Below are 14,817 nucleotides of genomic sequence, written 5' to 3'. Positions count from 1 at the left end.
ATAGGAGAATTAGGGTTTGAGAAAACAAGTTTTGTAGATATAAAAAATTCTCTACTTTGACATCAGATCACGGATAGTTCGTGAACCATCGTAAGAGTCTTTTCCACTATTCTCCGACCTTTGAATGGGTTGTGTAACCCAAAATGAAAAGGGATAGGAGGGAAAATTTCAGATTGGAGATGGTTTAGTGTAATGAATTTAGAGAACAGTTTCTTGATTCAATTCAAAAATTGCACGGACCAGTTTTCAACAAATAAAACATTTATTTATATAAAAAATTTCATGAAACTCAATTGCTTAATTGAATGACACCAAATCAAAATACAAAAAATGGAAAATTAGGTGTTAAAAGGTGCAAAATGTGGGAAAAACCCCACTAATTTTCCACTTAATCTAAATTTCAATTTAAAATTGATTTTCATAAATTTTTTTTTAATGAATTTCATAAATTCAATTTTTAATTTTAAATAAAATAATTAATATTAAATAATTAATTTATTTAATTTAATATCGAATATTAAATTAATAAAATACCTATCCTGAACATGAATTGCTATTCATATATATAATATCTAAATCGTATTTAAATAATTCCAACTCTCCAATTGTTTAATTCAATAATTAAACGTTTTGATTATATCGTATATAATTAAAACTTTATTCCCTTAAACTAAATTTGAACATTTCAAATTCTCTCAATATACTCTTCCAAGGTTTAATCCAATATGAGCTAGTAGGAGACCTAATGGACTTATAGATCATGAGCTCCAATGATCTGAGATTAACCGATGAACCTCATTAACCCAATTAATCAACATTCGTTAACTACCGGGACGCTCCACTAAAGCCCAATAGTTGCACTCTCCTCAATGTAGATATATTTTTGTCCACTTGATTTAACTATGATTAATAAGTCGATCCTTCATAGATTATTCGTAATTACAGCAAGGTCAAAATTACCGTTTATCCCTGAAATTACATTCTGCTCCTTAATTCCTATTGATCTTCTAATGAATAATTGGTTTGTGGTTCAATCACTAAACGAGTCCACCTTAGGCCTTAGAGAGGGCGGGGCCCCTTGTTCAAGATCTGGAATCAATGTTTAGAGAACAACCTATGCGGGTATAAGCAAATTTCATCTTGAAGGATTATGCCCTCAACTATCTACCCGGTCTTACCCCTAAAATAGGAGACTTATTGAGTTGGCGATGTTGAGCCACTCTCACCTATGCAGATTAAAGGATAATCCCAAATAGATAGGAGTTCATAGTTAGCTCATAATTAAGATAAAGTTACCTAGGTCATCAAATTGAAATAGCCAATTTTATCAATAAATGGTATTATAAAGTAAAAGTGATTATTTTGTGGTATGGTCTTATGCAAACTTATTGCATAGGATGTCCCCACTCGCATGTCTTCACATGAACGATTTAGGATCACATCGTTTGTAACACTTTACAACTATTATAACAATTACAAAGTGGACAAAGCCTTATCCTTATACTTATAGACCGTTTTGGCTACTACTTAAACTTGATCCACTTTTATGTCTCTACATAAAGTCCAAGTATTCATACTATAGTCAAGGTTCTTAGTTTATTGGATTTAGGTTTAAAAAGTACAATTCACATACTCAATAACAATTTTACCGAATAAACCCTAATAACATATTTATTGCAAAAATAGAACATGTTTAATATTTACAAACCACGATTTTCAAGACATACAACCCAACAAACTCCCACTTGGACTGAAACTCCAATGAATTACATACACAATGTTGAGTGTAAGAGAAAGAACATAAATACAATAAGCTAGGGTGTCATATACCCACGACTTCTCCCACTTGCCCTATTTATATAACCCATAGTCCTAGATTCACTAGGTGACCCTCAAACACTTTAGTCGAGAGGGCCAATGAATTAGCTAAATTGTCTTCTAAGACTATTTGCATGACAATCACGTCTCCTCGATGTACAATCTCTCTGATGAAATGATATTTGCACTAAATGTGTTTTCATTTAAGTATCACATACTCGACGATCGCTTATCCTTATTGTTTACACAATCTGACTAACACTTGGTCTTCTTCTTCCTCAAAGTAATTTGCAACTCCTTGCTTTGAAGCTTCATCACGAGCGACTCACACTAACTCAAACACTTTGAATTATAGACTCGATAGCAAGTTAATATGCCCAAAAACACAAGGGCCCTTACAATTAACTTTGAATGTCAAAGAACTCAACAATCAGAGGCAACCATCCAAGAAACTCTATTAATCCACATCCACAAACATATTTAACACTTAAACAGAATGCAGACATGCTTTACCCACCAAGTATGTAAATGTTATTCTATACATCAATGGATTTGGAATATCAAAACCTGGCTCTGATACCAATTGAAGGAACCCTTATAAAAGAGAACCTATGAGCAGAAGCAAGATTGTTCTAAATTCATTGTGACACAATTCCTAGCATTCACAAACATACAAACTAGTTATGCATATTTTAACAAATTACAGCATGCTATCATAAATAAATACAAAGGGAACGAGAGACATACCTTTGAAGAACTTTTCTTCTAACTTTCTCTCACTCTCGTGGAGTCTAGTATAGAAACCTCTCGCTGTTGCTTAGAACGCCAACCCAATCGTCTAGTAGATCGTCTGGTCAACCACGAACAAACTTCTCCACGAACAGGCAACCTTTCGGACACCACCACTTTGTGACCTTGGTATTCTCGGAGTGAGAATCTAGGAGGTGTGGGCTCTGTTGGATTTGGTAGAGGGAATGAGGAAACAATGATCACACTATACGACCAAGCAAGTGGGAGAAGGATGTTGTGTATTGTATAGACCCTGGTGCTTGATCGTTTAGTAAAGGTACACGATCGTTTAGTAAAACAGGTTTGATCGTTTACACGATCGTTTAAAAAAACTTGCTAGCCATGCGATCGTTTAGTAAAATGCTACACAATCGTTTAGATAATGGCATGTGTACACGATCGTTTAGACAAACACTTGAAGCTGTCGTGTAGTCTCTCATGAGCTAAACGGTAGTCTCTCGTGAGCTAAACGATTGACAATGTACTCAAATGAAGCGATTCAGCGATGCTCTTCCAAAAAATGAAAACATTTTTCATTTTATCCTTCAATTATGAAAACTAAATACAACCTCCCACTTTCACGCATGGTTAAGGATAAACCACCATATTATATTTATAACCTATAGTTTTAATATCACATCATATGCAACATTTAAACCATAGTTCTTTTCTCTTTTATTTGATATAAATCATATTTATATTATTTTCGTCCCATTAATATATCTCATATATCATGTCAACTATATCATATATGATTGAACCGGTTTAATCATATCATATATAATCAAACTCCCTCTTGTCGATTTGAACACTTCAAACTGACCCAAAAATTGATTCTCAACTTGAATCCATTGAGCTACCAATGAGACCTTGTGGACCTATAGCTTGAAGCTCCAACGGTACGTGAATAGTTCTAAACTCTTTAGTCATGAGATCCACCATCCATTAATTGTCGGGTACTCTACTAAAGACCGACAACAACAATCTTCTCACCACAGATATATTTTTGTGTCCATCGGATATAACCAGTCAACAGTATGATAACCCTTCACAGATGCTCATAAGTACAGCTGGGTTAGTTTACCCATTTGCCCCTGTAGTTACATCTAACTCCTTAAGTACCACTGATCCCTCTAATGAACAATACATCAATAGTTCTACCACGAATGGACACCTCTCGGGCCATGAGAAAGTGTGCGGCTCCACATCGTCCAAGCCCCAAAATCAGCTCTTAAAGGAGTAATCTATCTACTTACTCCTGCTTCGGGGAAGGAATGAATTCTATCTTGTGTAGCTGAGTTCCCAGCTCCCTAATCAGACGAATCCCCAAAGTGGTAAGTTTGAGTCGAAAATCTAGCCACTCCCACTCATGCAAACCAAAGAACCACCCTCAAAGGCAGAATTTCTCAACTCACTCAGGATTAAGGTTATGTTACCTATGATCATCCTAGTGAAATGAAGTCTCTGCCATGAATGGCGTTATATATCGAGACTATACACTTCGTGGTTCGGTCTTATACAAACTCCTTTGTATAGAGCACCCTGCTCGCATGTCTCCACATTAATGATTAGGATCAAAGCATCTATAGCACGTCACAACACTTGTAACTATCTACAAAGCGGGCCACATCCGTAGTGTCATCAGGATAAGGTTTCCCTCTTATATCCATATACTACAGACCATTTTGGTTATTACTTAAGGCAATATCTACTTGTATGTCTCCACATACATGCTTAAGTTACAACGACAACCAGGGATCTTAGTTTATTGGTTTGTGGTAAATGCAAATAAAACATCTCATGTTTCATAGACAACAATGAAGAAAATAACTCATATTATTACATCACAAGCGTTTGTTCAATACAATTGTTTGCAAACTACAAGACCCAATGAGAGTTTAGGGCATCAACCTCAACAATTCTAACCTGAAACTTTTCACTCTCAAAGCACACAAAAAATGCCAATCTTCTGGTCTATTCTTAAGCAAGCTAGGCCGGCTAGCACGTGCTTGCTGAGAGTTGCTACATTTCCTGTAATGCCTGTGCATATCTGCTCTGAATTCTTTGAATGAGTTTTGCATTTGATGTTCCATAAAATTATTAAGTGGTTGACTGGAATCAAGCACGAAATAAGCCTACAAAAGAAGTAAGGAATAATTAGCATATATGATGTTCATGACAATCTAAAAGAAAAAAATTATAAAGTTACCAAAACTTGACTTTTAGCAAATTCTACAAATTCGTTTGGAACATCAGCAAAAGAACGACATCGTACTAGAAATGGAGATCTGACGAAAATGCCAATCGCATTACTAAATCGTACTGAATGTTGAAAATGGCTTTTTCTCCCCCCTTCATTTACCACGATTAGAATTTTCCTATGTTTTTTAAAGTATTTTTCCAACTGGATGTTCCATGAATGTTCGCAATTTCTCCTGTGGATGGAGAGCTACTATCTGAGGAATAAAAAATTTAAAACAGTTTAGGATGTATTTCAGTCAATCGAAGATGTGTACGAATACTAAACTGAAGTGTCACCCAAAAAAGATCTCGTGTTGCTTAGATATATTTCTTGCTTCCGGAATTCTTCATCAGCTTCCTGTTGCCTATTAGGGTTGAAATCTTATTTATAAAAACACAAAAAAGACAAAAAAAAAATATTAAATTAATATTAAATACGTGTAAAAGAGAAAAAGAATTAAGTAGATACATGATTACTCATTATCGTCATTTAAATCAAATTATTCATCAACAATTAATCTATTATTGGGAAATAATTGTTTTTCATCATCGTTTATGAAATCATCATCACCATGTCCAGGTCATTCCACAAATATAGGATCAACATCAACTCTGCATAACGTAACCTCCTCAATGGTTTCATCCACTCGAACTCCACTGACATTTCTAGTAAATCTAGTTGTTCATTTTCAACATAATCCACTTCTGGTACATCAAATATTCACTTATTTTGGACTACTTGAACAACTTTCCAATTGCTACCATATTTTATCTCATTAAGGTAAAAGACTTGTTGTGCTTTGATAGCAAAGATGAAAGGCTCATCAACATACCAAAAGCGTGGTGTATTGATTGATTTATATCCTAATCCACACGTGTCCTATTACTTTTGTTGTTATCTGTGTCAAACCTTCTACACTTGAACATTAAAACACGTCTTCTATTCGCATATTGGAAATCTAATATTTCGTCTACGATACCGTAGAAATTGTTATTTGCACTTCTATTCCCACTGATCTCCCTAGCCACTAGGTGAAGAAAATCAGATTCACGATTTTCATGAGCAGCAGAAGTAAGATAATTCCAAATCACAATCATGAATGAACAATGTATTTACAATCGACTTCAAAACAAACAAATGCGATTACTACAGAAATTACAACATGAAATACTTAAATGAACAAAGAGACAAACTCTACAAACATTTGAAGATATGTCTCCACACTCCATTGCGCACGATCGCTCGAACAACAGCAACCTTGAACGTTTGATCTAGACGATCGCAACACCGCAGCACGAACACCGCGCTCGTCCTCAGTGAATGCCTCGATCACAAACTCCTCCATAATAGCACGAACGGCCTCTAGAAAACCTCGAAGGTGTTGAGTTGAGTCTAACACCACCAACAAGGCTACCTTGGTATTCTCGGTGTGAGAATCTAGAGGGTGGGCTCTGTTCGGACTTGGTATGAGGAAGACAAAGGAGGAAACACCGATCATGTTCACGACTGGGCAAGTGGGAGATGACGAAGACCTATCGTATAAGTCGATGCCCAATCGTTTAGATAAAGCTATGCGATCTTTTAGCTCGGTCTATCGCCTACAGACAGTACACAATCATTTACTTTGGGCAAGCGATTGTCTAGCAAAACTATGCAATCGTTTAGTAAATACTGTACGATCGTTTAGCTCGCCACTGCACAAAAGTTTAGATCGCCCTAGCCATCGTTTAGTAAATTCGTATTTACTTGACGACTCCGTGAGTTTCTTTGCATAAGAGAGAAATCTCAAAAAACTTTTTACAAAATTTTTTTCAACAATTTGTAAATCTTCATTTTGAAAATAGGAAAACCATTTTTTTTTAAACTCATGATTACCATGGATCCAATAACCATCCAGTCATTTGGTTATTAAAGAAAAAGAATTAATTATCCAATAATTAATATTATTATAAATATAAATAATAACCGACTTATCATACTATATTTATAACCTATAGTTTTAATATTTCATCTCATGAAAGATATAAACCATAGTTCTTTTTCTATTCCGTGGTACTTAATGTAAATCTAATTTACATCAATTCTCCACTAGATGTATCTCATACATCATACCGATTATATTATATATAATCAAAATACCTCTTGTCAATTTGAACATTTCAAATCAACACCAAGAACTGATCCTCAATTGAATCTATTGAGCTACCAAGGGGACCTCATGGACCTGTAGCTCGAAGCTCCAATGATACGTGAATAATTGACTAAATTCTTTAGTCACGAGATGCACCATCCGTTAATTGCCAGGCACTCCACTAAAGACCGACAACTAAACTCTCCTTACCACAGATATATTATTTGTCTATCTTAACCAATCAACAGTGTGACAACCCTTCATAGATCGCTCGTAAGTACAGTGGGGCCAATAATCGTTATGCCCCTGTAGTTACATCTGTCTCCTTAAGTACCACTGATCTTTCTAATGAACATAAGTCATAATCCTATTATGACTGAGTCTTATTTTCCAAAAAGAAGCTATGACCACTATGTTCAAGCCCCGGAATCAGCCCTTAAAGGAGCACTCTTTCTACTTATCTCTGCTTCGGGAAAGAAGTGAATTCCATCTTGTGGATTGAGTTCCCAGCTCCCAGATTAGACAAGTCCCCAAAAAGGTAGGCATGTTGAGATGGCAATCTGGCCACTCTCACCTATACTAATGAAAGGATCGCCTTCAAAGGCAGAAGTTCCCAAAACACTTAGGATTGAGGTCGTGTCACCTAATGGTCGTTTAGGTGAGATTTAATTCTCTAGTATCAACGGCGTTATATACAAGTCCGTCATCTCGTGGTCCAGGTCTTATACAAACTCTTTGTATAGGATACCCCGCTCACACGTCTCCACATGAATGGTTAGATCTACCATCTGTAGTGGTTTACAACACTTGCAAACCTCTACAAAGCGGGCCGTATCCGTAGTATCACCAAGATCAGGTATCCCACTTAATTCTTATACTACAAACCTATTTAGGTTATCACTTAAGGCATGATCCACTTGTATATCACATATACATGCTTAAGTTCACATAATATAACCAAGGAGCTTTGTTTATTGGATATGAGTAAATGCCAGAATTAAATAACATTTATTTTATTCATTGAACAATGTGTATCTTTACAAAACAACGAGACTCCGGAAGAATTAAGATACCAATCCCAACACTAGAACTCCACTATTTTGTGTAACTCGAAGATTATCACGCTCTACAGTGTGAAATCGTACACCATTGATAATGCATCCATTGTAAGAGCACACCACAGAGGAAGGTCCCATTGCAAGTGCGCTGTTGTAGAATCTGATAATTAATTATACATTAAAAATGACCACAAAAAATGAATCACCTCTCAACTTCCAATACTATGTATACTTTAGATCTGAACCAATCGAAAAATTTATGTTGATGTCTTATATATAAGTCAGAGGTGCTTTGAGCTTCACGACTAATTAATCTCAAGTTTTACCTAGAATTGATCTTAGAAAGTTATATCAAAGAATTTATCTTAGAACTTAGAAATTTATAATGTACGAAATGTACATGTGATAATCTGTTATTTCTTTACAATTGTTGAGAATGTATAATGTACAATATGCATTTCTTTTGCCGATAGTGTCCGTAAAGTTGACGCCCCTAATGATTGTACCCTCTGCCTAAATAATTTAAATTCACCAAATATCTCATGATCGAAAATGTTATAATCATTTCATTTATCTCGTTTCAATCACACTTAGATATCGCGAACAAAAGTTCCATGATTCATTCATTATATATGCTTCCGGTATAGATCCCTCATGACATGCTTTGTTCCGTACAAATTGTTTTATTGTTCATAAACTTCTTTCAATAGGATACATCCAACTATAGCTAATTGGACCCACCACTTTGGTTTCATATGGTAGATGAATAGCAATGTGTACCATTACATCAAAGAAGGCAAGCGGGAATATTTTCTCCAACTTACAAAGTATGACTATGATGTCTTCTTGTAGTCTATTCAAATTACTTACACGTATTGCTTTTGCCCATAAGTCGCGAATCACACAATTCAACAATAGTAGTGGATACGTTCTTCGGTAGATATGTTCGAATACCAATAAGGAGTAGTCTACGAAGCAACACATGACAGTCGTGTGTTTTCAGCCTTAATATTTTTCCATCTTTGTCATTCACACATTGTGATATATTAGACACAAATCCATCAGGAAATTTCACTAATTTCAAATACTTAAAAAAACGAAATCCATTCACTATTAGTTAACATGTATGCTGCATGTGGTTTTACAAATCTGTTATCGACTTGTATGAAGTGTAAGTCCTTTCTTATCTTCAAATATTGTAGGTTTAATCGAGTATTCATCGTATCCTTTGTCTTTCCTTCAATATTTAACAATGTGCCCACCAAATTGTCGCATACGTTCTTTTCCAATATGCATTACATCCAATTTATGTTGTAACAAATAGTTCGGACCAATATGGAAGTTGGAAAAATAATACTTTTCTTAGTCCAGTTTAGAATTCGTTTTTTTTTTATCTTGCTTCAATGGATGTTTGCTAAGCATAGAAAAGTTCAACATATTTATTTGTTGTAAGATCTCTTCTCCATTCATTACGAATGGAGGAGGTCTATGTTCAACTTTTCCATCATGTTGCCTACTTCAACACTAACTATGATTCTCTGGAAGATAACGTCGATGTCCTATAAATGATATTTTCTCTCATATCCCAAAGGACGAATTATCTTCTTTGCATATGGGACATGCTTGATAACCTTTTGTACTCCACCCAGATAAGTCACCGTACGCAGAGAAGTCATTAATAGTCCACAATAAGGTCGCATATAGTTGAAAAGCTCACTAGTAACAGAATCATACGTTTGTACACCAATAGTCCATAAGTCTTTTAACTCTTCAATCAACGACTACAAGTAAACATCAATTTCCTTCCCAGGAGATTTTGGACCAGGTATGAGCAAAGACATGAGGAAGTTTGTTTCCTTCATGCATTTCCAAGGAGGAAAATTATAAGGGATTATCACCACATGCCACATACAATAAGACGTACTCATATTTCCAAACGGATTAAACCCATCTGAAGCTAATGAAGAAATTCATGATCAAAATGTTTCCACCCCTCTACATTAGTTGGATGTCGTAACACATCCTCCGTTTCAACTCTTTATTTTTATGTCATCTCATGTCAAAAGCGCCTTCTTTTGATGCAAACAATTGCTTCAATCTCAGTATCAATGGAAACTGACGCAATACCTTATGTGGTATTTTTTTACCCTTGCCATCATTAACTTTGTACCGAGACTCACCATAAATGGGGTATTGTTGCAAATCTGTAAATTCTTTTCGATACAATACACAATCATATTTGCACACATGAATAGATTAATAACCTAGGCTTAAATCACACAATTTTAACTTAGCTTCATAATAGGAAGTAGGTATAGTCGTGCTAGTAGGAAATGCTACTTTTAACAATTTCAGTAACATGTCAAACAATTTGTTACTCCAGCCATTGAGAACTTTGATATGCATCAACTTTACCAAAAAGTTAAAGGACAAAAATTGCGAACAAACAAGGTATATTTCATTATGTGCTTCAGTCATTAAATCCTCAAATAAGTTTGTGGTATCTCTTTCTTGACCGTTAGAGGACATTTCATTCTCAATCTCATCTTTATTTGCATCTTCATTTTCAATTGGTACTTATAGATCATTTATAAGATTCAACATCTCATTTTCTTCAACAATATTATCCTCTATACTATCTACTTCAACATTGTGTATTGAATGAGTTGTGTGAATTTCAAAACCTCTAGATAAGTTAACTTGCTCTCCATGATATACCCATTCAAAGTATGAGGGAGATATTCCATATGTTAATAGATGTCGCTTCACAACATCTAATTTTGGGAGAAATTGAATACATACAATTCTTGCATGGGTATCTTACTCATCCGAATCATTAACATGAAACTTCGCCACATCTAAAAACTGGGATATTCATTCTCTATATTCTACTGATAACTTATTCCTTAGTTTGATTTATTCTTTATTCATCCTTAAAAGTATACCTTTTCTAACCAACTTGTAATGCAAAATAATAACCTATATTAACTAAAATGTCAAAAGTTCATATCATTACATCCAAATTGTTTACCAAATATATATTCCTGAACTAAATTAATTTAAGAGCATTAAACAAAATCTAGATTAAAGTGAAGGAACTCTAATTAAAGAGAACCTATGAGCGAAAGAGGATCGTCCAAACTCCATTGTGAAAGAACTCATACATTCACAGGCATGCTAAACAGATTATGCATTAAATCATAAATTACAACATGCTTTGAATTAAATAAAAAGGATCAAGAAAACAATACCTTTGAAGAACCTTTCTTTAAGTGTTTCCTTTGACCAAGCACGAATGCAACGAGCAAGAACTCGAACTCAATCTCCCTCAAACACCAGCAACTAGATTACCTTGGTATTCTCTGTGTGAAAATCTAGGAGGGGTGGGCGATGGCTGATTTTGGTTTGAGGGAAGGTTCGGAGTGAAGGAGGAGAACAATCGAGTAAGTGATAACGCTGTCATGTAGAAGATGAGGTCTATCGCATAGACTCAACATTCAATCATTTAGGCTCTCTAATGCTATCGTGCAGTAGAACTTTTTTTACTCGATTGCTAATTGTGTCTTGTGGTTCCTAGAATAATTAGAAAAAACATTTTTTTTCATTTTTATCCCACTCATTTGCTATAAAACCGTATAACCAACCAGAGAATAAGAAATTTAATTACCATATAATTAATAAACTATAAATAAATACAATAGCTAGCTTATCATATTATATTTATAACTTATAATTTTAACATTGCATCATATATAGTTATTTTTCTCTTTTTATGGCATTTAATATAAATCATATTTACATTACATTTAATAACTATGAATCTAATTCATAGAAATCATATTTGAATCATATTCAAATATTAGTTCCTCCAATCATACAATAATGTATCAAATACATTATGTCAATTATATCATATATAATTTAATTAATTTAATTATATCATATATACTAATATTCCTTCTTATTAATTTGAACATTTCAAATTAACCCAAAAACTGATTCTCAACTTGAATCCATTGAGCTACCAAGGGGACCTTATGGACCTGTAGCTTGAAGCTCCAACGGTACGTGAATAACTGACTAAACTCTTTAATGACATTATCCACCATCCGTTAATTGTCGGGCACTCCACTAAAGATCGATAGCGGCACTCTTTGCACTACATATATATTTTTGTGTCCATTGGATATAACCAATCAACAATACGATAACCCTTCACAAATCGCTTGTAAGTACAGTTGGGCAAAATTATCGTTTTGTCCCAGTAGTTACATCTAACTCCTTAAGTACCACTGATTCCTCTAATGAACAATAGATCATAGTCCCACTATGAATAAACCCCTTTCGGGCCAAGAGAGGGTGTGGCACCACATTGTTGAAACCCCAAAATCAACCCTTAAGGGAGCAATTTATCCACTTACCCGTGCATCGGGGAATGAATGAATTTCATCTTGTGTAGCTAAGTTCCCAGCTCCCCAAACAGACGAATTCCCAAAATGATAGGTTTGTTGAGCGGCGATCTGGAGACTCTCACTTATGCAAATCAAATGACCGCCCTCATAGGCAGGAGTTCACAACTCACTCAGGATTAAGGTCATGTTACCTATGGTCATCCTAGTGAAATGAAAGTCTCAATTATGAACGATGTTATATAACGAGATTAAACATTTTGTGGTCCGGTCTTATACAAACTCCATTGTATAAAATGTCTCCGCTTACATGTCTAATACACGAATGATCAAGATTAGATCATTTGTAACACTTTACAACATTGTTAACACTTATAAAGCAAGTCATACTCGTAGTGTTACTAGGATAAGGTATCCCTCCTTATCCATATACTACAGACCATTTAGGCTATTACTTAAAACACGATCCATTTGTATGTCTGCACATACATGTTTAAGTTACAACGATAACCATGGATCTTAGTTTATTGGTGAAGAAACTCTTATTCAAGAGTACCTACGAACGGAAGCGGATCGTCCAAAATGATTGCATAGGAAAAATAAGCGATCGTCTATATGATTGTTTAGTAAATACCAGGAGCTAAACATTCGCTTAGTAAAAAGGTAAACAATTGTTTAGATAATAGCACGCGACGATGTAATTGGTATGCGATCGTTTAACAATATCGTATATGTAAGCGATCATGCAGTCCCTATCATATAGGCACTGATTTTCTAAATGATGTCACTATCTTTTTCACAATACCCGCTTACAGCGAGATCAACGCACCGTCTGCTATTTATAATACACTCTTCCATTATTTAGAACGACGAGGCGCCTCCTCATTTCCTTTATAACCATCCAATGAATGAGATCTTATCACATTCATAACTTATAAATTAATATCATATATTAATTATAATATTTTTTTCTCTACTAGATATAAATCATATTTTTATCCAATTTCCTCCAAATTAATGTATCTCATACATAAAGTTAATTATATCATATTTAATTAACTCGTTCAATTATATCATATATAATCAAACTCCCTATTGTCAATTTGAACATTTCAAATTGACCCAAAAACTGACTCTCAACTTGTGTCCAAGCTACCAAGGGGACCTTATGGACTTATGGCTTGAAGCTCCAATGGTACATGAATAGCAGACTAAACTCTTTAGTCACGATATCCACCATTCGTTAATTGCCAGGCATTCCACTAAAGACCGATAGTTGAACTCTTCTTGCCATAGATATATTTCTATGTCCATTGGATATAACCAATCATTAGTACGATGACCCTTTACAGATGCTCGTAATTATAACAGGCCAATTTACCCTTTTGCCCATGTAATTACATCTTCCTCGTCAAGTACCACTGATCCCTCTAATGAATAATACAACATAGTCCTACTATATGTGAACTCCTTTCGGGCCATGAGAAGGTGCGTGGCGCTACATCGTTCAAGCCCTGGAATCAGCCCTTAAGGGAGCTATCTATCTACTTACCCCTACCTCGGGGAAGGAGTGAATTCTATCTTGTGTAGCTGAGTTCCCAGCTCCCAAATCAGATGAATCCCCAAAATGGTAGGTTTGAGTCGGTGTTCTGGCCACTCGCACCCATGCATTCAAAGGACTGCCCTCAATGGTAGGAGTTCCCAACTCACTCAGGAATGAGGTCATGTTACCTATGGTCATCCTAGTGAAGTGAAGTCTCAGTTATGAATGGTGTTATATAACGAGACGTTAACACTCCATGGTCAGGTGATGATGGGAAATTAGATGTCAGTTTACTCGAAAACTAAAATACTTTGGGTGCAATATGCTATGCATGTTCTTAAGGTATGCGTTGATGGTCATGCATCGATGGCCATGCGTTGGAATAACTATGCGTTAATAAATGTATGCGGTGACCATGCATCCAATCACAAGTTTTCTTGCGCTCACGCCAAGTATAACGCGAACACAAGTTTCTTGGGTGATCCGAGGTCAAACTTAGGGACTTGTAGCAAAATAAATGCGGTAATGTGCATGCGGTGGTTTAAATAAAAGAATGATGGAGGGGTTTCTACACTAACACTACTCCTACTTCTAGCTAACAGACAACGCAATGAGAATATGAAAGAGAGGTAGATACACGACAACTCTTGACAAGAAACAAATGAATGGCAAAAATAGATAAAATGTGGGGATGATTTCATTGCAACCCTTAAGAGTGACCGCAAGGGCAACCTTAGTCAACGCAAGCCATGCAATCATGCTACACACACTAAAAGCCTAAATCTAGGACGTATGCAGTGTGTATGCATAAATGTCGAGATGATCGC

This window comes from Benincasa hispida, chromosome 1 (assembly GCF_009727055.1).
Source record: "Benincasa hispida cultivar B227 chromosome 1, ASM972705v1, whole genome shotgun sequence".
Lineage (NCBI taxonomy): Eukaryota > Viridiplantae > Streptophyta > Magnoliopsida > Cucurbitales > Cucurbitaceae > Benincasa > Benincasa hispida.
The sequence above is the reverse complement of the archived record's forward strand: the minus strand, read 5'-3'. Positions refer to the sequence as shown.